The sequence below is a fragment of the Lithobates pipiens genome, unplaced genomic scaffold (genome assembly GCF_037356315.1).
Source record: "Lithobates pipiens isolate NorthernLeopardFrog02 unplaced genomic scaffold, aLitPip1_a1.2 Scaffold_56, whole genome shotgun sequence".
NCBI classification, from domain to species: domain Eukaryota; kingdom Metazoa; phylum Chordata; class Amphibia; order Anura; family Ranidae; genus Lithobates; species Lithobates pipiens.
In genome coordinates, this window is record NW_027507878.1 from 585,203 (window position 1) to 612,016 (window position 26,814).

A 26,814-nucleotide genomic window follows, 5' to 3' on the forward strand; every position below is an offset into this window, starting at 1 on the left:
ACTTCCACTGATCCCATCCCCTCACCACTGATCATACCCCCCCAGCCACTGATCCCATCCCCTCTGCCACTGATCCCACCCTCCCACCCAGCACTGCCACTGATCCCATCCCCTCCACCACTGATCAAACCCTCCCCCAGCCACTGATCCCATCCCCTCTGCCACTGATCCCACCCTCCCACCCAGCACTGCCACTGATCCCATCCCCTCCGCCACTGATCACACCCTCCCCCAGCCACTGATCCCATCCCCTCTGCCACTGATCACACCCTCCCACCCAGCACTGCCACTGATCCCATCCCCTCTGCCATTGATCACACCCTCCCACCCAGCACTGCCACTGATCCCTTCCCCTCCACCACTGATCACACCCTCCCCACCAGCACTGCCACTGATCCCATCCCCTCTGCCATTGATCACACCCTTTCCCCCAGCACTGCCACTGATCACACCCTTCCTCCCAGCACTACCACTGATCCCATCCCCTCACCACTGATCACACTCTCCCCCCAGCCACTGATCCCATCCCCTCTGCCACTGATCACACCCTCCCACCCAGCACTGTCACTGATCCCTTCCCCTCTACCATTGATCACACCCTCCCACCCACTGATCCCATCCCCTCCACCACTCATCATACCCTCCCCCCCCCAGCACTGCCACTGATCACACCCTCCTCCAGCACTGCCACTGATCCCATACCCTCCGCCACTGATCACACCCTCCCCCCAGCCACTGATCCCATCCCCTCTGCCACTGATCACACCCTCCCACCCAGCACTGTCACTGATCCCTTCCCCTCTACCATTGATCACACCCTCCCATCCACTGATCCCATCCCCTCCACCACTGATCATACCCTCCCCCCCAGCACTGCCACTGATCACACCCTCCTCCAGCACTGCTACTGATCCCATACCCTCCGCCACTGATCACACCCTCCCCCCAGCCACTGATCCCATCCCCTCTGCCACTGATCACACCCCCTCCCCAGCACTGCCACTGATCCTATCCCCCAACACTGCCACCTTATCCCATAAACCCCCCCCCAGCACTGCAACTCATCCCACCTGCCCCAGCACTGCCACTGATTACACCCCCCACCCCAGCAACCAATGGGTGAGCCGTAATGATGTGCAGTAACCTCTAGCAACCAATCAGTAAGCAGTTATGATAAAAATTAACCTTAAGCAACCACTCAGTGAGTGGTAATAATGTGCAGTAACCTCTTGCAACCAACCAGTGAGCGGTAATGATGTGCTTCTACCTCTAGCAGAGACATAAATACAACCTTCAAGGCCCTGGGGACACTTTACTCCCATTGCGGGACCCTTTAGTACAGTCCCGCAGAGGGCCACATTCCTGCTGTCTTGGGGTCCCCTCACGGTGGTGTAATGCCAGAGCCCAGACACAAGTGCAACCTTTGCGATCCTGGTAGTTCTGCCACTGGTGTCAGTAGTTTTTTATTTTATTTTCTTTACTATTTATTTATTTTTTATTTATTTTTTATTTTTACAATGTTATTTTTTTTTTTTTTAGCCAATCCCCCCCCCATTGGGGGTTTTGGTGAAATATCAGGGGTCTAAACCCCTGAAGTCTCATTATTGAGACAGAGAAAGCAACCGAGGACAGATTTAACAGGTCCTTTCTACATAGTCTCAGCTGCAGAAAATGAATGAACAGGAATAGTTCTGTACAAAGCTTCCCATTCATTCATAAACTGAGGCATAGTAAACACAGTTTATTATGCCTCGGCTATGAATGAAAGAAAAAAAAAAAAAAGAACTGAAATAAGTCAATGATCGGTACCATATTCATTAAGACAAGATAAGGGGCCGGTAAATGACACATTTGCTGGCTTCCTCCCTGCTCTCCATCCTGACAGAGATCCCCTGTAGCAGCCGGCGGGAGGTGCGAGGGGTTAACCCAGCAGCACTGAGGGGGGGTGGCAGGGAAGCACCCAGTGGCCCGGGGCAGCAGGACAGGGAAAGGGATGTGCAGGAGCGGCATGTAGAGGAGTCGATCCTCTCTATTTCCCCCCTGCAGCCGCCGGGAGGAGAAGCGGGCATACAGCGGCTACTTGGAGGGATAGGTGTCAGGGCTCAGCCCTTCCTTCCCTGAGCTGGTCATTCAGCTATCAGCTAATTGCCAGCTCCTATCTCTCCACAGTTACTCAGCTGTTGATGATATCCTGCTCGTCAGTCCTGCCTACTTAAGCCGTCCAGTCCAGAGGAGCTCTGCCTTTGCCTTGGTCAACATCACAGAGACTATCTCCTGCGTTCCTATTTAATGACTGGCTTTGCTGACATCCCTTCTGGCTCCAGATCCTGCTTGATGTTCCACTACATTGATCCCTGACTTCTGGCTTGGCTGGCTATCCGTTCCGGTTACTGAACTCTGGCTATGTTTTAACTACGTTTGTTCTTTTTTACTTCTATTATTAAACAAGTGTGACTTAACTGTACTTACGGCCTGATTTCATGGCTTCCGACAATCGGCTCCTCCACATGCCGCCACCGCCGCCGCTCTCCTATCCAGGTGTACAGGGGGGGCCCACACACAGGGTGCATTGGGCCCGGGTTGCAATTGTAACCCCTGTGACCCCCTGTACATACGTCACTGACCTCTGGCAACCAGTGAGCAGTAATGACATGCTGTAGCCTCTGGCAACCAATCACAATCGCTGTCTGATCTGCTGCAGTAAACGGATTTTGAGTCTAGCTGCTATTTATTATAGGGAGAATGAGCAAAACTGCATGGAGGGCGCTGGGCCAAGAAAATGTTTGCGCAGGTTCCATTCAATATTAGACGGCCCTGATGATTCCGATGAATAAAATCTACTAAATGGTCGGTAAGCCCCGTACACCTCATACAGGAGAAGAATGATATATTGAAGGACGAATGTTTCCCTAACAGACGAACGTCTGTAGAATGTCAGCTATCTGTGGATTAGAAAACCTACTGGACCGGTTTGAAGGAATCAACTTTTTTAACCTTTAAATGCATCTTTGTTACCCTTTACAGTATTAATGGAAATGTGATTGGGACCCTGCACAGCACTGTTTGCACCATTTGTCCAATTATACAGTTCTTGGGGGGCTGGGGGGGGGGGGTTGGCAGTATAAAACCCAAACCCCAAAAATGTAACATATTGCAGCTTAGCAATCATTGGATCATTATGTTTTTTTTTTTCAGGCTTTGTCCCCCTCTGTTTTCACCTGGTGATCTGCCCAGTACCAGAGCGCCCCCACCTCCCCCCCTCCCCCCCACTCTGGATGAACAATTTGGAAACTCTCGTTAGTAAAGCTAAAAAGAATGCAAAAAAAATAAAGAAAAAAAGTAGAAAAAATGGCCAGAAATCAAACCAAATGTTTGCTGAAGAATTTATTGTTTCCTTAAATGCAGCATTGCTTGCAAATAGTGATAACAACGTCTAAAAATAAAGAAAGAAAAAAAAGAAAAACAATGAAATTAAAGCGGAGGTCCACCCTAAAGTGGAGCTTCCGCTCATTGGAACCCTCCCCCCCCCTCCGGCGCCACAATTGGCACCTTTCAGGGGGGAGGGGGGTGTACAGTACAGGTATCTGCATCCACTTCCGGCGTAGATTCTGCAGAAGGTACGCCCCTTTCCGCAGAATCTACGCCCCTTTCCGAAGGTCCCCCCGCTGCCTGCTGGGAAACACACGGATCCCAGAGACAGCGGGGACCATCCTTATTGCGCAACGCGACTCGCGCATGCGCAGTAGGGAACTGGGAAATGAAGCCGAAAGGCTCCACTTCCTGATTCCCATAGCCAAGATGGCGGCGGCAGCGACCGAGAGACGATCGAGAAATCGGCTTCGGGTGCCGACATCGCGGGCGCGCTGGGCGGGTAAGTGTCCTTATTTTAAAAGTCAGCAGCTGCAGTATTTGTAGCTGCTGGCTTTAAAAAAAAAAAAACGCCGGACTCCCGGCGGACTCCCGCTTTAAAGTCGACAAACAGAAAAGCAAAACAACAGACACTGAAGCTGCAGAGAAGGAAATCCTGGCATAGTCATTATTTTGGATTTGTGTTGTCTAATTACCAAAACAAACATCGGAGGGATTGATCTGCCAGAAAGTGTTGGACCTCTGCAGAGAGACTACTGCTTCCACAAGGAGTAAAGGAACCTTTTTTTTTTTGTAGCCTGCTGCCAGTGGATTGAAGTCTGAGCCTCTGTTAAGTTGGGACTACACTTTGATGCCGCGTACACGCGATCGGAATTTTCCGCCAGCAAAAGTCCGATGTGAGCTTTTGGTGCGTGCGCTCCATCGGACTTTTTCTGGCGGAATTCCTGCCGGCAAAAGATTGAGAGCGGGTTCTCAATTTTTCGGTGGGAAAAAATTCTGATTGAAAATTCTGATCGTCTGTACCAATTCCGACGGGCAAAATCCCTACGCATGCTCAGAAACAATTGGACGCATGCACGGAAGCATTGAACTTCATTTTCTCGGCTCGTTGTAGTGTTGTACGTCGCCGCGTTCTTGACAGTCGAAAGTTCCAGGAACTTTTGTGTGACCCGTGTGTATGCAAACCAAGCTTGAGCGGAATTCCGTCGGGGAAAAAACATCCAAGATTTTTCAGACGGAAAATCCGAACGTGTGTACGCGGCATGAGTCCCGTTCATGTGGGAATTTCGTCATCCATAGGTGGATAAAAACAGATTGCAATGCCCTTGATTGTTTCAATCACCTTATATGACATGGGGGGGGGGGGGGGGGGTTATTTACTAAAGGCAAATCCACTTTGCACTGAAAGTGCACTTGGAAGTAAAGTCGCTGTAGATCAGAGGGGGACATGCAAGGAAAATAAAAAAGCAGCATTTTAGCTTGCACATGATTGGATGATAAAATCAGCAGAGCTTCCACTCATTTCAGATCTGCCCCTTAGATTTAGAGCGACTGCACTTCCAAGTGCACTTGCAGTGCAAAGTGGCTTTTCCTTTCGTAAATAACCCCCTTTGCCTGTTATTTTTAATGCTCTCTATGGCTTGCCGTTGCCGATAATGGTTGTTGATGTTTCTCCAATTTTTTATGTTATTGTATCATCTTTAAAGAGGGGGTCCACCTAAAAAAAAAAAAAAAATATTAAAAGCCAGCAGCTACAACAAATACTGCAGCTGCTGACTTTTAATAAATGGACACTTACCTATCCCAGGGTCCAGCGCTGTCGGCAGCCGAAGCCGATCGATTCTCTCAGCTCTCAGCAGCTGCCACCGCCATCCTCGGTGAGGGAATCAGGAAGTGAAGCGTTGCGGCTTCACTTGCCGATTCCCTACTGCGCATGCGTAAATCACGCTGCGCATCCTAACTGGTCCCCACTATCTCCTGGGACTTAAATAGTTACATAGTTAGTAAGGTTGAATAAAGACACCAGTCCATCCAGTTCAACCTGAGTGAGTGTCTACAATTGTCCCTATCCCTGTACATCACACACTTACATTGGTCCCGACCCTCAAGGAGCCCACAATCCAAGGTCCCCATTCATATACTAGAGACAATTTTAGATAGAAGCCAATTAACCTACCTGCATGTCTTTGGACTGGACTTGTGTGTTTCCCAGGTGACAGCGGGGAGGGAGGGGAAGGGGCGCAAAAGTTATAGTGTCTACAAAATAGGGGGTGGATTTATGGCATTTTTATTATTATTTTTTTTACTAGTAATGGCGATCTGTGATTTTTATTGGGACTGAGACACTGCGGCAGACAGATCGGATACTTTTGACGCTTTTTTTGTGACCATTGACATTAATACATCGACCAGAGCTAAAAAAAATAGCCACTGATTACTGTATATATGTCACTGGCAGGGAAGGAGTTAACACCAGGGGGCGATCAAGGGGTTAAATGTGTGTCCTAGGGAGTGATTCTAACTGTGGGGGGATGGGACTGCCTGAAGAAGGAGACCGATCGCTGTTCATACTTGGTATGAACAACAGATCGCTCTCCACACCCGTGACAGAACAGAGATCTGTCTGTTTACACTGACAGACCTCCGTTCTGTGTCTCCCAGGAGTGATCGCTGGAAAAAAAAAAGCCGATCACCGGCGGCCGTGATCGGGACATCAGTCCCGATCATGGCCAGCCCTGCTAGTGCCCACCTGCCCCCTGCCAGTGCCCACCTGCCCCCTGCCAGTGCCACATTAATAAAAAGTAAGTGCCCCCCGTCAGTGCCACCCAGCAGTGCCCACAGTGCCACCCAGCAGTGCCAACAGTGCCACCCAGCAGTGCCCACAATCTGCCTCAACAAAGGTGCTGCACCCCAGTGCCACGTATCCATGTCCATCAGTGTCATCTACCAGTGCCCAGCAGTGCCGCCCATCAGTGCCCAGCAGTGCCACCTATCAGAGCCACCTATCAGTGCCCATCAGTCCCATCTATCAGTGGTACCTATCAGTGCCCATCCGTGCCACCCATCCGTGCCACCCGTCTGTGCCACCCATCCATGCCACCTTATCTGTGCCCATCTTTGCCCATCAGTGCCGCCTTATCTGTGCCCATCGGTGCCGCCTTATCTGTGCCTATTAGTGCCGCCTTAACTATGCCTATCAGTGCCCACCAGTGCAGCCTATCAGTGCCCACCAATGCAGCCTATCAGTGCCCACCAGTGCAGCCTATCAGTGCCGCCTCATCAGCGCACTTCAATGAAGGAGAAAAATGACCCGTTTGCAAAATTTTATAACAAACTATTAAACATTTTTTTATTTTTTATTTTTTATTTTTTGCATCTTTTTTTGTTTGTTTAGCAAAAAATAAAACTCCGAGCTGTAATTAAATACCACCAAAAGAAAGCTCTATTTGTGGGAAAAAAATGATAAAAATTTCATTTGTGTACAGTGTTGTATGCCCGCGCAATTGTCATTCAAAGTGCATCAGCGCTGAAACTGAAAATTGGTCTGGGACTGAGGGGGGTTTAAGTGCCCAGTAAGCAAGTGGTTAAAAAAAGTCCTGGATTCTTCCCTAAATGTACAGAATATAACTGGGTACCGACATTTGTAGGTAAAGTTGATCCAGGGAAAATTGCCTCTCGGGGGATCAGGAAGGAAAATTTTCCCCTGCTGTAGAGAATTGGATCATGCTTTGCTTGGGTTTTTCGCCTTCCTCTGGATCAACTGTGTATATGGTATTGATTTTTTTTTTTAGTGGTTGAACTAGATGGACTTCCATTTGAGATAACCTTGTCCCCAGTCACCACACTCATTAATTTAGCTTTGGATTGAGGCAGTCAAGTCCTAGAAATTCTGCAGAACATTCGCAGAGCATCTGTACTTTTTTGCAGCACAAAAACCTGAGGTCATAAAAAAACAAAACAAACAAAAAAACAAAAAAACAAATGTGAAAAAGAGAGGGGGGAGAAGACAGGGGAAGGGTCCTTTGAATTCCGTTGGTTTTGGGTGCTATGGTGTGCTTCTGCTGCCTTTCACATTTGGAGATGACCTTCCCAGGCTCTCTTTTATAATCAGTTTGTGTTCTCTTCTTTGTATTATGTTATTTATTATATTTATGTAGCAGGTGTATGTGTGTATGTAACAAAGACGCATGCAAGACTGTCACTGCTTCTACATTTGTGGGGTTTATTTTGTATCTTTTTTTTTTTACATAATCTTTGTAATTGGAAACATTTATATACTTTTGTACACATACACAACTGTTTACGTTTAATAAACAATGTTTCTAAAATACGACTATGGGCTCATGAACACAGGGCAGTTGAAAAACCTCTTCTGAACGCTGGAAACTTGACAGCTGATAACCGAGAGCTTTTACATATGGAGTTTATGCGAGTTTAGCAGCAGTTATGAGAATTTGAGGTGAGAAAACAGAAAATTGTACCATACTTACCGTAATTTTCTTTTCCTGGTGCCTATCCATGGCAGCATACCTGTGACAAGCTCCGCCTTGGCTCCTCCCTCAGGACTAGTGAATATTATAAAAGAAAAGGTTAGTACAGCCCCAGCATTCTCCGTAATATAGAATACCGAGGGTGGGATTGTATGCTGCCATGGATAGGCACCAGGAAAAGAAAATTACGGTAAGTATGGTACAATTTTCTGTTTTCCTGGTGCCTCCATGGCAGCATACCTGTGACAAATAACTAGCTGAGATGGGTGGGATGCTTAGAAGTCTATTTTAAAGAAATTATTATTTAGAAGAAGCGAGGGCTGATGTGACTGCCTGTCTGCCAAACTCCACCGATGCAAGAGCTCCTGGGTCCACCCTGCAATGTTTCAGAAACGTATGTCGGGACGACCAAGTCGCTGCCCCACAAATAGTTTCAATTAACACATTCGCTCTTGCCGCCCAAAAGGCAGAAACTGCTCTGGTGGAGAGCGCCCTGACCGCCAAAGGGGGTTCCAGCCCCTTTGTCCTGTACACCTTGTGAATGAGTCTAACGATCCATGAGGCAATCGTTCTGGCTGACGCCTCCTTGCCTTGGTGTTTGCCCCAGGGAATTATAAACAGCCTGATGGAATCCCTGAATGATGCTGTGGCCTGCAGATAGCATTTCAAAGTGGAGGCAATGTCTAGCTCATGAAGAGAACCAGAGTCCTGTTCTGAAAATGTTGGGAGTGCCCAAGGTTCTGACATGTTTAAGGATGATGCGACTTTGAGAATAAATCCTCGCACTGTTCTGAGTTCTACTCTGTCCGGATAGAATATGATATGATTATGATCTGCTCCTAAAGCTTGGAGCTCTGAAATCCGTCTGCCAGAGGTTATAGCTATCAGGAAGGCTAGCTTCTAGGCTAGATTCCAAAGCGATGCTGACTCCGAAGGGGCAAAAAGGTGGACTGGCTAAGGACTCTAGGATAATAGCAAGGTCCCAAGAGGGAAAAGATTGTTTAGTTGGCGGTCGGATCTTTTTGACAGCTTTGAAGAACTGTATTATTAATGAGTCCTCGGCCCATCTTCTACTGGTTTGCCAATGAAATTGCTGATACCTGTACTTTTAGTGTACCTAGTGCAAGACCTAGGTCTAGGCCTGCCTACAAAAACTCAAGAATTTGAGAGGATGATGGGGAATCTGGATCACAGCTTCTGCCAATCATGAAGGCCCTGAACTTTTGTTTGTGGATGGTTTTCTTGCCTTGAGCGGGGTTGCGATCACTTTGTTGGAACACCCTAGAGATTGGAACCTTTCCCTTTCAGCTGCCAGATGTGAAGATCCAGCCTGCGGGGATCTGGAAGGGTGTGACATCCTTGCGAGAGGCGAAGAGGTATTATTGGAACCTTGACTGGAAGTCGGGTACTTAGATACATTGCTGTGGGGAACGAAGGACGTGTTGGCCAGTACAGTAGGACCGTTATCACTGTCGAGGTTTCTATCATAAGCCTTGACAGGAATCTTGGAATGAAAGGCCGTGGAGGGAAGGCATAGGCCTGATTGCATGCCCAGGGGGCTGAGAGGGCATCTAATGCCTCCGCTTGGGGTTGAGGAAGCCTTGAGATGCACCTTGGAAGCTTGGTATTGAATGCTGTTACAAATAGGTCTAGCTCGAGGGGACCCCACTGGTTCACTATCCAGTCGAAAATCTCCGGGTGTAGAGACCATTCGTTGGCATCCGCAAACTTGCGGGAAAGGCGGTCGGCCCTCAAGTTGAGATGGCCGGGCAGATAAACTGCCCTCAGGTCCTTTAGATTCCTTTCTGCCCAGAGTATTATGGGTTCCACCTCCTTCAGGAGGGACCTGCTGCGTGTCCTCCCTTGCCGGTGTACATAGGATACCGCAGTCCTGTTGTCCATTCGGAGGAGAACAGGTTTCCCTGTAATCTCGAACCTTAGGGCTAGTAACGCAAGGTAGGCCGCTCTGACCTGCAGGACATTCGACACCAGGCCTGTTGTATGGAAGGACCATCTACGCTGCACTGTGATCCGGTTGCAGTGTGCTCCCCAACCTGCTGCACTGGCATTGGTATTAATTGTGATCCAGTCGACATGCCCTAACGGGCGTGATTTCAGAAGTGTCTGTTTCTTCATCCACCAATGCAGACTCCTGAGCATCAAGGTCGTCAAGTGTATGGGTTGGGATAGATACCACCTGTTCCACAGTCTTTTGCCAGCAGTAGAAGGTCGTCCAAGTAGTGGCATACCCGAAGCCCCAATTCTCTCAGAGGGGCTATGATGGCAATTGGGGTCTTTGTGAAGACTCTTGGCGATGTGCAGAGGCCCAATGGAAGACTCTGGAATTAGAGATGTACCTGCCCCACCGCCAATCTCAGATACTTCTGGAAAGGAGGGAGTATGGGTATATGCAGGTAAGTGTCCTGCAAGTCTATTGACAACATCCAGCCCCCTGGTTGGTCTACACAAATAATCGTTCGTAGTGACTCCATTTTGAATCTTACTAGGAAGAAATAACGATTTAGACTTTTTAGGTCTATCACGGGTCTCCACCCTCCATTTCTCTTGGGGACTGGAAACAGGGTTGAGTAAAAACCCGAAAATCTCTCTGATGGAGGCACTGGAACTACTGCTTGCTGTTACTGCAAGGAGAGAAGAAATTGCTGTAGCACTTCAGTTTTTTAGGGGGGAACCTTGACACCCTTGTCAGGGAGCAGAAGACCTTGGGAGGTTTGTCTAGGAACGGCCAGAAATGGCCGTATTTGACTGTGGAGACTACCCAAGAATCCATGCACTTTTGCTCCCAGATCTTTGAGAAGTGTTTTAGCTTGGCCCACACAGGACTCGCTTGGGCTGGCCAGGCGTCGAAAGGATTTAGTAGAATCCTGTGGGGTAGGCATTGGTCTCTGTCTTCGGGTTTTGAGGAACGTGGACTGTGTGCTTTCCCATTTATGCCTGAAGCCTTTTCCCTGCCTGGACTATCGGTAATCCTTATTCTTGGAGTATTGGAATATGGGTGCGATTGTCCTGGAGCGCCTAGATCACCTGTCTTGGGGTAGCAGGCCTGATTTTCCACCAGTGACTCGAGAGATGTCCTTGTCCAGTTTTTCCCCCAAACAAGGCTTCACCATCAAATGGTATCTTGCACCAGTTCTGTTTGGAGGCGATATCTGCTGCCCACGGTTTCAGCCACAAGGCCCATTTGGCCATAACTGTGTGGAGCATTGCCCTTGCGGAGCAACGAATTGAATCGATGGCGGCTTCACCAATAAAGTCTGCTGAGAACTTCAGCTCATCCAAGGCCTTGATTATATCCTCCTCTGGGATGTCCTGTTGGATTGCTGACTCTATATTATCTGTCCAGACGCGTAGCGCATTGGACACTGATGTCAGGGCTATGACAGGTTTACAGGCGTTGTCTGCCATCTGGAGCCTTAAAAGAAGTTGAGTCTTCCAGGGGCAATGTGACATTCTTTGCCAACCTTACCACTGCTGCATCGACCACTGGAGAACCCTCCAGCATTGCGGAATCAGGCTATGAGAGAGGGAATAACTTTCCCAGCCGATTAATAGAGAACATTTTCTCTGTCTTTTCCCACTCTTCCTCAATCACATCCCTGATCTCGTCCATGAGAGGAAAAACGGAGATCTGGCGTTTGAGAAAGGGGAAGTACGATTTAGACTTCTTAAACCTTTGTGTTGGTCTCTCCCAGCCGATCGCTTGTTTAGCTGCCTGTACACAAGGCTGGACCATGGCGAAAGCAAAGCCAGAGGCATCTAGGTCATCAGATGATTCCTCTGAGATGGCATTCTCTTCCTGATGTTTAGAGGAGGATGCCAGCGTCAGACGAAAAATTCCACTTGTGGACAGCCCCGGGATGGAAGCCTCAGCCTCAGCCGTTTGCTCCTGAGGAGGAGACGCTGGTTGTTGCGTCGTCATTGTGGCTACCAATTCCGCAAGGGAGTCCTTTACTGCTTTCTTAAGTAGGTCCGCCATTTGCAGACCTTCAGCTGCATCGTCCCTGAGGCAATCTCAAACAGATCAGTTTGTCTGAAAGTGGGGCAGCTCCACACGCCTGACATCTTGGAGATCTAGGTCTCCGGGAGCATGAGTGATGGCGCCTTTTTGGCCGATGCTTTCTGCCACTTCTATAATCCCCATGCCAGGACGACCTGTCTCTGCTGTGACTAGAGTCATCATCGTCTTCATGTCGCCTTGAGGTCCTCTTAGACATCTGGCGTACAGGACTGAAATACATAAAGTACCAGCCTGAGTGCACTCTTTTTTTTTTTTTTTTAAAGTGTATCAACTTACCTGGACGTAGGTCCTTACCTCAGGTGTAGAGTAGGATCTTGTGCGGGTGGCGAATGGCTCATACTAGACGGATTAGCAGAAGCAGCAGCTAAGAAAAGAGTTTTAGAGGAGAAAAATCAACCAACCGTGTCCTTGACTGGAAAAAGGGACTTCAATAAATACATCTAAATCTACATTTTGTCTTCTTGTCCCTTTTTTTTTTTTTTTTTTTTTTTTTTTGGGGGGGGGGGGGGGGGGTTAAATTATATATATATTTTAATTTTTTTTTTTGTAAATAAAATAACTTATTATTATTATTATTTTTTTGTAAATAAAATAATTTATTTAATTATTTTTTATTAATTTTATTTAATAATTTAATATGTTTATTTAATTTTATACTATTTAATTAATTAATCCATCTTCTCTTTTTTTTTTTTTTTAATTATATTAAAGCTCAGAGTAGCAGTTCTCCCTGCAGCCACAGGCGTCCCACTGAGGCCATCAGGGAGATAAACAGTAGAACAGGAGAGGCAGGGCACGCCTCTATCCTGTCTTTGACATTTTGAGGGCACAGACGTCACTGTGCCCTTATCAAAGATGGCCGCCGCGGCCTCCGAATCCACTGCGCATGCGCCGATCGGCGGAACAGTAAGCTAGAAGCCTCACATCGCCGGCGCATGCGCAGAGCACGGCGGGGAACGCCGAAAGTTAAATAAAACGCCGGCGCTGAGCGCGCGCGGCTCCTATGGAGCCGGGAATGGCGGCAGGGGCTAAGAGGGAGATTTTTTCTCTGAGAGAAACAAACAAATGGGAGGTCAAAAGAAAAGAAACAAAGAAACAAAGAAATGGAAGGTTGGGGAGGGGAAGAGAGCAAAAGAGAGAGGAAAGAGAAAAGGGAAAAGATAAAGATATAAAACCTAAAAGGGAAAGGAAAGGAAGGAAGAAAAGAGAGAAGGGGAAAAAACAAAGAAATGTAGAAATAGCTGCTGCCTCCGTTACCATGAATGAGCTGGTGCCTGATCAATTCACAGATAAAGCTCTTACTTAAGAGACAAACTGCTTGTCCCAAAAGATCCTACAGAAGGGACTTCCAACCTTATAAGCGCGTTTAGCTGCCCAAGAGAAGGAACTGCGTCCGGGAGAGGCTTGAACCCGGACGGAAGCTGCCGACTGCAGAAGGTAAGGACGCCGACCAGAATTCACTGCCATGAGGTATGAGGAAAAAAAGGAGAATGCGGGGGCTGTACTAACCTTTTCTTTTATAATATTCACTAGTCCTGAGGGAGGAGCCAAGGCGGAGCTTGTCGCAGGTATGCTGCCATGGAGGCACCAGGAAACTTTTTTTTAACCACTTGAGCCCCGGACCAATTCGCAGACAAAGGACCAGGCCCCCTTTTTGCGATTCGGCACTGCTTCGCTTTAACTGACAATTGCGCGGTCACGAGACGTGGCTCCCAAACAAAATCAGCGTCCTTTTTTCCCCACAAATAGAGCTTTCTTTTGGTGGTATTTGATCACCCCTGCGGTTTTTATTTTTTGCGCTATAAACAAAAATACAGCGACAATTTTGAAAAAAAATTCAATATTTTTGACTTTTTGCTATAATAAATATCCCCAAAAAATATATAAAAAAACATTTTAGGCCGATACGTATTCTTCTACATATTTTTGTTTAAAAAAAAAAAATCGCAATTAGCGATTATTGATTGGTTTGCGCAAAAGTTATAGCGTTTACAAAATAGGGGATAGTTTTATAGCATTTTTGTTAATATTTTTTTTTTTTACTAGTAATGGCAGCGATCAGCGATTTTTATTGTGACTGCGACATTATGGTGGACACATCGGACATTTTTGACACATTTTTGGGACCATTGTCATTTATACAGAAATCAGTGCTATTTAAATGCATTGATTTCTGTGTAAATGACACTGGCAGTTACGGAGTTAACCACTAGGGGGCAGTGTAGTGTTATGTATGACGTTATGTGTTTTTTTTCTATTGTAGGGGGCGTGGCCTGGCATGTGACGTCACTGATCGTCCTTCCCTATAAAAGGGAAGAGACGATCGGTGACAGCCACACAGGGAAGCACGGGGAGAAGTTTGTTTACCCAGACTCCTCCTCGTTCTTCAGCTCTGTGACCCGATTGCGGGACACCAGAGGCGATCGGGTCCGCTGGTCCTGCGGCCACGGTCACGCAGCACAGGACCGGGTCGGGAGCACGCTGCCGGCGGCGCGCTCCCGACCCACTGCTGGGCACTTAAAGAATCACGTACCGCTACGTGATTGTGCCCAGCCGTGCCATTCTGCCGACGTATATCGGCGTGAGGTCCTTAAGTGGTTAAAGATATCCTCAGGAGACCCTCCCAAATGGCCGCAATGCATGAAAAACAAGTAAAATAATAAATATTTCAGAGAGAAAAGAGAGCAGTGTGCTTGTAGATAGCGGTCTTTTTGTGTGTTTTCACTATGATCCCATCAGTGGTGGCCCCTAAGGCTGGATTCATACCTATGGCAGTTTTAGAGCTTTTTGCATTTTGCAGATTTGCACTACAGTCCATTTAACATGGTTTCCTATGGAACACTTTCTGTAGTGCAAACCTGCAAAAAGCACAAAAAATGCCATAGGTGTGAATCCAGCCTAATGCAGGGCGCAATGGCCCCACCCCCCTATCCATGTGTCCGGCCCCCTACTCTACATGTGAGGCACCAAACGCATGGATTCCAATGGTTTACTTTGTTTTGTTTTTTGAAGCACATGATTAGAGCCTGAGGCTCTAATTGGCTTGAAAAAGGGGTGGGCTTGGTGCGCAGAGCACTGCGGCCTGAGCTCACCCTGTGGTGTGACATTAGTGAATGAATATTCGCTATGGTCTTCCGGTTTCTCCTCCCCGCCAATCAGGAAGTCGGTCTCGAGACCCCATTGGCTGGGAGTCCTAAGACTCCATTGGCCAGGAGTCCGAAGACCAGTGGTGGCCCGTTTATGGAGGATACGCCGCCTCCCCTATCCATGCATCCGGCCCCCTGATCTATATATCAGTGGCGCCAGACCATGGATTTCAATGCGGGGGTGGGTGTGTTTTTGACGCCCCTGATTAGAGCCAGAGGCTCTAATAGGCTATAAGAGGCTTCAAAAAAGGGTGCGCTCCGAGGCCGCCCAGTTGTGTGACCATAGCAAATAGATTTTTGCTATTTTCACACTAAAGTTCCTCCCCACCAATCAGGAGGCAAGCCAAAGCATCAGGCAATCCTATTGCATGCCTAGTGCTTTGGCGGAAGAGGAGACACACAGTGGGGGAAGCCACTGGAGGAGTGGACACCAGAGTGGACACGCGGCCGTTGCCTGCACTCCAGGAGAGGAGAGGACACCACAGCCCCACGGGTAAGTGCAAGACCACCGGGGGGGGGGGTTTCAGGGCCATGCAATACCGCCGGGAGGGGGGGGGGGGTTGATTACCATCTCCCAAAAGAAGAACCCACCACTGCCAAAGACCCGATTGGCCAGGACATAGAGGAGACAGAGATTCAGCTTTAATGTTTACTGGCGGGGGGGAACTAATTTATATACAGTGGAGAAAATAATGACGCCCCCCCTCCCGCCACCCTCCGGTGCTTCTACCAACTCACCGATGGAAGCAGGATCCGTCGGCCCCCGGATGGTGATCATAGAGTTTCTATGATCGTTCGGAGGCCGGGGCGCCATGTTATGACGTCACGCCCGGCCTCTGCATTCAAATAACGGCGCCACCTTGGCTGGAAAGCCGTGATGTTTTTTTTATTTTAGGCTTCCCAGCCTAGAGGTGAGACGTGGGGTCTTAGACCCCTTTCACACTGGGGCATTTTTCGGGCATTTTTCAGGCGCTTTAGCGTTAAAAAAAAGCACATGTAAAGCGCTTGAAAGAAGCTGCAACTGCAATCCCAATGTAAAAGCCTGAGTGCTTTCACACTGAGGCGCTGCGCTGGCAGGGCGTCAAAAAAAGTCCTGCAAGCAGCTTTATTGACCCCCCATATCTCACTGCAAATAGGTCTGATCGTGCCATGTTCCTATTACAAGGGATGTTTACAAGTAATCAACTTTTTTTTTTTGTAAAGTGTGAAACTAAAAAATAAAAGTAAAATTAACAATAAAAAAAAAAAAAAATTAAGCGCCCCTGTCCCGTGAGCTCGTACGCAGAAGCGAACGCATACGTAAGTCCCGCCCACATATGAAAACGGTGTTCAAACCACACATGTGAGGTATCGCCGTGAACGTTAAGCCGTGTACACACGGGCGGATTGTCTGCCCAACTAAGTTCGTCAGACAATCCGACAGACAGTCCGTCCAACATTTGAATGAACGGACTTGACCACACACGATGAACAGACAGTCCGTTGAAAGCGTGCGCGATGACGTGTACGGCACGTATGACGGGACTAGAAATACGACGTCCAATACACTGCAATGCAACCTTACGCCGTGTAAATCCTTTCTGAGCATGCGCCATATTTAGTCCGTCCAACTTGCCTACACACGAGCGGACTGTCCGCTGAAACCAAGTTTGGACGGACAAAACCAAGTTTGGACGGACAAAATTACGGAAATTCCGAAAGACTTAGTCCGTCAGACTGTCCGCTGAAAAAGTCCGCTGAAGCCCACACACGAGCGGATTGTCTGCTGAAACACGGTTCAGCGGACTAAGTTGGGCAGACAATCCGCCCGTGTGTACGCGGCCTTAGAGCGAGAGCAATAATTCTAGCCCTAGACCTCCTTGGTAACTCAAAACATGTAACCAGTAAAAAAATGTAAAGCTTCGCCTATGGGGATTTTTAAATACCGTTTGGCGCCATTCCACGAGCGTGTGCAATTTTGAAGCGTGACATGTTGGGTATCTATTTACTCGTCGTATCTTCACCTTTCACATTATGCAAAAAAATTGGGCTAACTTTACTGGTTTTTTTTTTCTAAAAAAAAACCTCTTAAAAAAATTGCTGCACAAATACCGTGTGAGATAAAAAGTTGCAACAACCGCCATTGTATTCTCTAGGGTCTTTGCTAAAAAAAAAAAACATATATAATGTGTGGGGGTTCTATGTAATTTTCTTGCAAAAAAATTATGAACATGTAGGAGAGAAATGTCAGAATTGGCCTGGATGTGAAGTGGTTAAAAAAAAGTCAACTCATTATGAGTATAAAAGACACCTGTCCACAGAAGATCTGTCAGAGGACGTCGGGGAGAAGATTGGAGACCTGCACAAAGCTGGAATGGGCTACAAGACCATCAGCAAGAAGCTCGTGAGAAGGAGACAATTGTTGGAGCGATTATTCAGAAAATGGAAGAAACATGAAATAACCATCAATCGTCCTCAGTCTGGAGCGCTATGCAAGGTTTTGCCTCATGGGGTGAGGATGGTCATGAGAAAAGTGAGGGATCCGCCCAGAACTACACGGGAGGAGCTTGTGAAGGATCTCAAGGCAGTTGGTTCCACAGTCACCAAACAAACCATTGGTAACACAATACACCGCCATGGATTGAAATCCTGCAGCACCCGCAAGGTCCCCCTCCTCAAGAAGACACATGTACAGGCCTGTCTGAAGTTTGTCAATGAACATCTAAATGTTCATTGGCAAATGAAACTTGACCTGAACCCCCTGGACGAAAACCACCCCTGATTGAAAGATGTTTGCTGAAATGAAGGGTCTGTTGAAAGGGTCTCTTTATAGAGGAAGTGAACCCTGATGGGTTTACTTCCTCTTTGATTCCCTGCAAAGGTAAAGCATAATGGGTTACTATGCATCGCATCGCATCGCATCACATCGCATCGCATCGCATCACATAGTAGCCCATTATGTGTCACTTACCTGACATAGGAGCCAGCGAAGTCACCGCTGTCCCCTGTAGTCCAGAGCATCCATCTTCTCAGTGGGTCTCGCTGCTCCGCCGCTGTCATACGACGAAGCCGCGATGACGTCACTCCCACGCATGCGCATGGGAGACGCCACTCGTGGCATATCGCCGTTGACAGTGACGCGCTCAGTGTGCCTGCGCGCCGTAGACAGCGGTGCCTGTGTTTTGGCAAATATCTCCTAAACCGTGTAGGTTAAGGAGATGTTTCTTGGACCTACAGGTAAGCCTTAATGTAGGCTTACATGCAGGTCAAAGTGGTTTGTAAGGGTTTACAACCACTTTAAGCAAATCACGATTGCATACAAAGACAACTAGCTAGTTATACAACCTTCAAGGGTGAAAGGTAATGGTCTCTAGGGTGACCACGTGTCCCGGATTGACCAGGACAGTGCATTCGGCACCTTCATTCTGGGGCAATACAGTGTCCCAGAATGAAACTGATGCAACCCGTCAGTGATTCTGAATCTGCCAATGACCCATTGGTGTAGTGTGGGGGGGGGGGGGGGTTAGACAGTGCTCTCTCCCGAGTGCAACATCATTCCTGTGCTGCCATGACTGCTGTCCTAAGAGTGACCCAACTGTGCCAACTAGTGTTTCCTCTAGCCCCACCGTACACTTTCAATGAGGCACATCCCGGGGCAAGGCACTGCTCCACAGCACCCTCCCCCTGCCAAGGGACTCCTGTGGTAGAGCCTGTTCCCCATGATTCCTCAGGTGCGGGACTCGGGCGGCCCATGTGTGCATGAGGGGCGGTGCTCAGTGCAGACGAACGTACGGCTGGGAATACCAAGGAACGGCTGGGGGAGCGCACTTATCCGATGGGTGATCATCATGGAGGCCTTGGAGACTGGTGAGCAAAATCCACTGATCTACCTGGATTGTACATGTGTGGAGGAGTAGTGCAGGAAAGAGTGTGGTGGTCAGGTAGGTCAGTGTAGTGGGTAGGTAGGTCAGTGTAGTGGGCAGGTAGGTCAATGTAGGGGTCAGGTAGGTAAGTGTAATGGACATGTAGGTTAGTGTAGGGATCAGGTTGGTTAGGTTAGTGGTCAGGTAGGTTGGTGTACTAGTCAGGTAGGTCGGTGTAGTGGACAGGTAAGTTAGGGCAGTGCAGTGGACAGGTGGGGCAGTGCAGTGAGCAGGTAGGGAAGTGTAGTGATCAGGTAGGTAAATGTAGTGGGTAGGTAGGTCAGTGTAGTGGACATGTAGGTCAGTGTAGGGATTAGGTAGGTCGGTGTATGTTCAATGTTTACTTCAGATCCCTCAGGTCATTTGGAGAGTGTAGTGGTCAGGTAGGTTGGTGTAGTAATCAGGTAGGGCAGTATAGTGGACAGGTAGGTTAGTGTAGTGGACAGGTGGGGCATGGCAGTGGACAGGTGGGGCATGGTAGTGGACAGGTGGGGCAGGGTAGTGGACAGGTGGGGCAGGGTAGTGGACAGGTGGGGCAGGGTAGTGGACAGGTGGGGCAGGGTAGAGGACAGGTAGGTTAGTGTAGTGGACAGGTAGGTCGGTGTATGTCCAATGTTTACTGCAGATCCCTCAGGTCATTTGTATTCCTTGCGTAGTGTAGAGTACAGGATTATTTATATTAAGCTTTATTGCCTTAGACATAAAGAGCATTTATTTCATGTATCTTAGCCGGACATTGAAAGAACAATTACACCCCTTTCACACCAGGGCGTTTTGCAGGCGCTATAGCGTTAGAAATAGCGCCTGAAATCCGCCCTAAAGAAGCTGCACCATTGTGTGTAGTGTGATCCCCCGAGGGGCTTTCACACTACAGCGGTCCACTGGCAGGACGTCAGAAAAAAGTCCTGCCAGCAGCTTCTTTGGAGCGGTGAAGGAGCGGTGTGTTTACCGCTCCTCCACCGCTGCTCCCCATTGAAATCAATGGGGCAGCGCTGTAATGCCGGCGGAAAAACGCCGCTATTGCGGCGTATTGCCGGCGGTTTTAACCCTTTTGCGGCCGCTAGCGGGGGTAAAAGCGCCCCGCTAGTGGACGAAATCCGCCGCAAATCCGGCGGTAAAACGCTGCTAAAAATAGCGGTGTTTTACCGCCGACGCAAAGGGCGGTGTGGTGTGAAAGGGGTCTTACACTTTGTGAAATGAAGTGGCCGCCTGTATCTGCAATGTTGAGCTCACATACATGAAACAAATGCTTTTTCTATTTTTCTCATATCTTTCTTTCTATCAATTTTCTATCTATAATTGGTCTATCTATTTATGTATCTTTCCTTTTTTCTTTCCCATATTTATCTTGGATCTATCTATCTATCTCTCTATCTATCTATCTATCTATCTATCTATCTATCTATCTATCTATCTATCTATCTATCTATCTATCTATCTATCTATCTATCTATCTATCTATCTATCTATCTATCTATCTATCTATCTATCCATCTATCCATCTATCCATCTATCTCTCTAATTATCTATCTATCTAATTATCTATCTATCTATCTATCTATCTATCTATCTATCTATCTATCTATCTATCTATCTATCTATCTATCTATCTCTCTATCTATCTCTCTATCTCTCTATCTATCTAATTATCTATCTCTCTATCTTTCCGCCGGACTTGGGTTTCAGAGGACAATACGTTCGTCAGTATGCTAGTGTGTCCATGCTTGGTTACATTCTGACCCACTGACTCCTGCCACGGCACTTTTATTGACCTTATTTGAACCTCCTACCTCTCTACGGGATGAGCTCCATAGAGCAAAGAAATCGGGTGGTTCTAGATCAGTGATGGCGAACCTTGGCACCCCAGATGTTTTTGAACTACATTTCCCATGATGCTCCACCACACTGAAGAATGCATGAGCATCATGGGAAATGTAGTTCCAAAACATCTGGGGTGCCAAGGTTCACCATCACTGTTCTAGATTCTCCCCTATCGAGGTTAGTTTTATAGCCTCGAGGGAGGCGGGGAAAACTGTGACACAGTCTTCTATGGGTACTTTGCCGCAGATTCCTCTTTGGCGGAACCCCAACCTCCCTGAGCTCTTTCGGTCACCCAGACTCGGCATGGTGGAGTCGGTTTGGTATTACACATCTAACCCACATAATCAAAGAGAATCCCTTACTATCTTTTTGATGTACTCGGGCTTAAATATGACCTGGACAATAAATTGAGCTCACGGAATCATCCCCTGAAGATCTCCTGTAGTTTCCGGAAATTGCCAAACTGGTGACGACCTTTTATGGTAGCCTCCAGCTGGTGGGAGCTGACCCTTTTCAGAACTCTCATCTCAAATGGCTATTGTCCATGCCTGAGCTTTCTGAAGGGGACTGGGAAGAAGCAACTGAGGTATGTTTTCAGGACATAATTAGTACTGCTGACCTACTGATACATTTTAACTTTATACACCACCTGCATTATACTCCAGCCAAGCTGGTCCGGATGGGTCTGGGACAAGATACCGCATGTGCTAGATGTGATACGATTGCTGCTGACTTTTTCCATAGGTTCTGGACCTGTCCCGGGCCCTCAACCTTCTGGAAGGAATTGTTTGCTTTCTTCAACCGCAAACTTCATCTACCAATACCTCACATCCCGGAGGTGGGACTGTTGGGAATACTCAACGACCGGGTTCACCATACTCACGCCAGGACATTGTTACGTACACTATTATTTTATGCACGTAAAACCATCCTACTGCACTGGAAAGATGTGGGCCCTCTTTCAGCCCAAGCCTTCTTCCGCCTTGTTCATGGGGGTCCTTCCCAAATTCAAATTGATATACAAGAGTAGGGCATGAACCTATGCAATTTGCTAAAATCTGGCAACCGTGGCTTGATGTTTTGGAAGATTTCTGTGGGGGGGGATATGCTTTCTTCATAACTTTCCCAGTAGGCCCACTACTTACCGTATTTATCGGCGTATAACATGCACCCCAAGTTTAGGAGGGAATTTTGTGGAAAAAACTTTTAGGAGGGAAATTTAAGGAAAAAAAATTACATTTAAATGCCCATCAATGCAACCTTATTAGTGTCCATCTGAAACCTTGTCAGTGTCATTTGCAGCCTTGTCATACAGCCTGTCCATCATTGCAGCCTTGTCATGCAGCCTTGTCATGCAGTTTGTCCGTCATTGCAGCCTTGTCATGCAGCCTGTCCATCATTGCAGCCTTGTCATGCAGCCTGTCCGTCATGCAGCCTGTCCGTCATGCAGCCTTGTCATGCAGCCTTGTCATGCAGTTTGTCCGTCATTGCAGCCTTGTCATGCAGCCTGTCCATCATTGCAGCCTTGTCATGCAGCATGTCCATCATTGCAGCCTTGTCATGCAGCCTGTCTGTCATGCAGCCTGTCCGTCATGCAGCCTTGTCATGCAGCCTTGTCATGCAGTTTGTCCGTCATTGCAGCCTTGTCATGCAGCCTGTCCGTCATGCAGCCTGTCCATCATGCAGCTTGTCCGTCATGCATCCTTGTCATGCAGTTTGTCCGTCATTGCAGCCTTGTCATGCAGTTTGTCCGTCATTGCAGCCTTGTCATGCAGCCTGTCCATTATGCAGCCTTGTCATGCAGCCTTGTCATGCAGTTTGTCCGTCATTGCAGCCTTGTCATGCAGTTTGTCCATCATGCAGCCTTGTCATGCAGCCTGTCCGTCATGCAGCCTTGTCATACAGCCTTGTCATGCAGTCATGTCAGCTTATGTTTTTAAAAATGGCGCCGCCGAGATGTCCTGTGTATTTCGGCCGCTCTCGGACCTTCTCGGCGGCTTTTGGCTGCCTTGGCCCTTCTCGGCAGCTTTCGGCCGCTCTCGGCCGTACTCAGCGGCTTTCGGCCGCTCTCGGACCTTCTCGGCAGCTTTCGGCCGCCGAGAAGGGCCGAAGGTGGCCGAAAGCCGCGAGAAGGCCCGAAGGCGACTGAAAGCCACCCAGAGCCCAAAAATTGATGCGGAAATCACGGAGGATCAGCGTATAACACGCACCCGCGATTTTCCCCTGATTTTAAGGGGGGGAAAAAAGTGTGTGTTATATGCCGATAAATACGGTATGTGCTCTAAACGTATTTTTCAGCAAGATGCCAAAGTTGATAGATACGGGTTGTCTTATATGAAACATCTAAAGCACTGGGTGGGGGGGAGGGGGGACTCTGGACCTTTGCTGTCCTTATAGGGTCGCATGTGTTGAATGGGTGCAAGTGTGAAGGTAGAAATGTGTGTTTTGGGGTATTTCTGCTTTTTTCTTTTTTTTCCCTTTTTTTTATGGACTAGTGTCCTTGTTCCATTCTCTTTACCATATAAAGGCTCTTTTGAGTGCACCTTGCATATTTGTAATTACAGTCCTTCTTTTGTTGAGTCTATGTTACAAAATAAACACCTTTTTTAAGAGAAAGAATTTTTTTTAACTTTTAGTTTCGTCTTCCCTGAAGTTCAACCTTTACTTATATTACATATCACACAGAAAAGGACTTGCTGACGATCAGACGACAGACAAGGAGTTGCCGACATCAGATCAAGACATTTCTTTTTCCTTCAAACATGAAAATTGCAACGGCATTCCAAACTTATTTTTGGTCTTATTTCAATACTCTGACAGCTACCGTCGTGGCTCTTCTATTTGTGCTGCTGGGGAGATTAATTGATGTTGATTTCAAATGTCCCAAAAACTATACACTGGCAGTTTTCTACAGTGCGTTCTATATCTTTGTACCATGGCTGATTCTTCTGTTTCTTGGATGCAAGTTATCAGGCGTATATCCAACACATAAACTGTGCTGCGCAAAAGGGGGCTGTTGTAAAATCCACACCTTCGTTCAAATCACTACGTCTTCTACAATATGGATCATGATTGTATTAACTGATGGAGACTACATAGACTGTATGGCTGGACAATCAGAAAACACCAATTCCATAGTAAAGCCAATAGCCAAGGTATGAGGTATTAATATATATCTATACTGTGTATACCCTATATTGCCAAAGGGATTGGAAAAAGGAGGCAGGTGAGTAGACGTAACAAGGGCTACTCCAAACTACTCCTAAATAACCCAAGAGGTCTTAGCCAGTGGCGTAACTAGAACCTTCAGGGCCCCGATGTAAGAAACCATGAAGGGCCCCCCTGAACCCCAGCCAGGGCCCTTCCCTCCTTGTCCGGCGGTGGAACTCCAGGGCGTGGTCACAGGTATGACCTTTATGAGCCCTGTAGTTCCACCACTGGCATCAGTAGTTTTTTTTTTTTTTATTATTTTATTTTTATTTTTAGGTGCCCCATTGGGGGACTGTCCCTAGGCACGATGAGGTCCCCGTCCCCAGAAGAGATGAGGTCCTTTTCTCCAGGGCAGATGAAGTTATTGACCCCAGGTGAGAGGGGGTCCCTGTCCCCAGGGGAGGTGGGGGTCCCTGTCCCCACGTTAAAAGGAGTCCCTGTCCCCCGGGGGGAGATGGAGGGGGTATGTAATGGTGTGTGGGGGATGGGGTCCTCTCACTCACCATGACCAAGCTGTAGGCGGTGCACTCATCCATGTTGGCCTGGGCTCCATCCAGTGTGCTGGACAGGCGATCAGCATATCTCCCAGAAAGACATTTCATCATCTGTGTATGACGGGGGAGGAGGGGGTCTGGCAGACAAGCCTGCAGTGTCCTCCGGGGGGCTCTCATAGGGCTGCACTGCATCTGTGTGCTTAAAGTTTGTTTACCCAGGAGAAGTATGTAGTGTAATGTGGGCTGGACTCGGGGTGGGGGGGGGACTCTGGCTGGGGAGAACGGACATCGGACTGAGCGGCAATGCATGGAGCAGGAGAGGTGTACTCTGAGGAGCCGGCCGAGGACACAGGTCACGCAGGGAATGCACAACTAAAGAGCAGCCAGTGCGATAGACGAGCATGGAGCTCTGCTATCCCTCCACCTCCAGCTACCCATGTGCATGGTGCACTGGTACCCCTAGCTGCCTATGCTGCTGCCGGCCATATGTAGAGGGGGCTGCATGGGCCCCCTGCATCCCAGGGCCCGGTTGCGGTCGCAACTGCTGCACCCCCTATAGTTACGCCCCTGGTCTTAGCCCTTGTGCACACGGGTCGGACATTCCGACAACAAAATCCGTTGGATTTTGTTCCGACGGATTTTGTCCGAAACTGGTGTTGCATACACACGGTCGGACAAAGTTGGCGGAAAATCCGATCGTACGTAGCGTGATGACGTTATTTTTCGTTACGACGGGACTACGTTCAGGCTAGTAGCCAATAGCTTTGGTGTAGGAATTTGATCTGAGCATGCGTGGCACTTTGTCCGATCGGAAATTCCTCTACACACTTTGTCCGATCGGATCATGTTGTCGGAAAGTTTTATAGCCCAGCTCTAAGCCCTTGTACACACGGTCGGAGATTCCGACGACCAAATCCGTTGGATTTTGTCCGTCGGATTTTGTCCGAAACTGTTGTATACACACGGTCGGACAAAGTTGGCGGAAAATCCGACGTGATGACATTGTTTCGTTACTTATTTAGACGGGACTACGTTCACACTAGTAGCCAATAGCTTTGGTGTAGGAATTTGATCTGAGCATGCGTGGCACTTTGTCCGATCGGAATTCTCTACACATGATCGGAGTATGTCCGATCGGAGCATTTTGATGTAAAATTTTACCAGCAAGTTGGAAAACTTGGTCCGTCGGATACGGCGACGGAAACGGTCCGATGGAGACCACACACAGTCGGAATATTTGACAAAACGGTCCGATCGGACACATTCCGTCGGAATCTCCGATCGTGTGTACAAGGGCTAAAACTTTGTCCGTCGGATAACGGATATTCTCACTGAAACACTCCGATGGAGCCCACACACAGTTGGATTATCCGACAACACGGTCATTTTCCGTTGGAATGTCCAACCGTGTTTACAAGGGCTAAGGACTATCACGGTCAGGGCCGTCTTTAATATTGATTGGACCGTGGGCAAAACTTTTCTTGGGCCCCCCCCCCATGCAGTTTTGCTCTCCGTCTGCTCTGAGACATAGAAATAAATAGCAGCTAGACTGAAAATCAGTTTAGCGAATCAGATCAGGCAGCTATTGCAATTGGTTGCCAGAGGTTACAGTGTACCATTACCGCTCACTGACTGGTTGCTAGAGGTTACAGCACATGATTTCTGCTTGTTGATTGGTTGCTAGCGATTACTTATATGACCGGGGGGGGGGGGGGATGATATACATATCCAAGCCGCCGGCCACCCCTATTTACGTATAAATGCTGGTAATTTACATGTAATCACAGGGTCTGCAGGTGAGTCATCTGTACACAACAATAGGGCAGAGCCGGGCAGAATTAGTAGCAGCACTTCACACTGAGATATCGGGACACAGCACGGGACTAAAACCTCAAGGGACAAGGGAATTTATACCAGGATAGTTGGCAAGTATGAGGCAGCTGCTTTGGGCCCCACAACAATGACAGGGCCCAGGGAAGCTGCCCCTTTTGCCCTGTCTTTAAAACGGCCCTGATCACGGTAGCCAATATTACAAAAAAAAGTAAAGTGAAGTAAAAAAAAAGGGCATAACATTTATTAGAAAATATACAAAGGAAATTGAATTCATAATTCCAAATACAAATGTCAACACAGTATTTTACAATACAAATACATTAAAATTCTGGGTAGTGTCCCCCATAGAAAACTGGGGGTGTGATGTTGGTGTGAGCGTAACCTCGACTAGTTTTCGCGGCTTTTGCCGCTTCCTCAGGAGGCGTCGACCTCTGAACATCTGGGGAAAAATGTAATACAAAAATATAACAACACAGAAATACACAATTGCACGGAAAACAAAAACAAAAA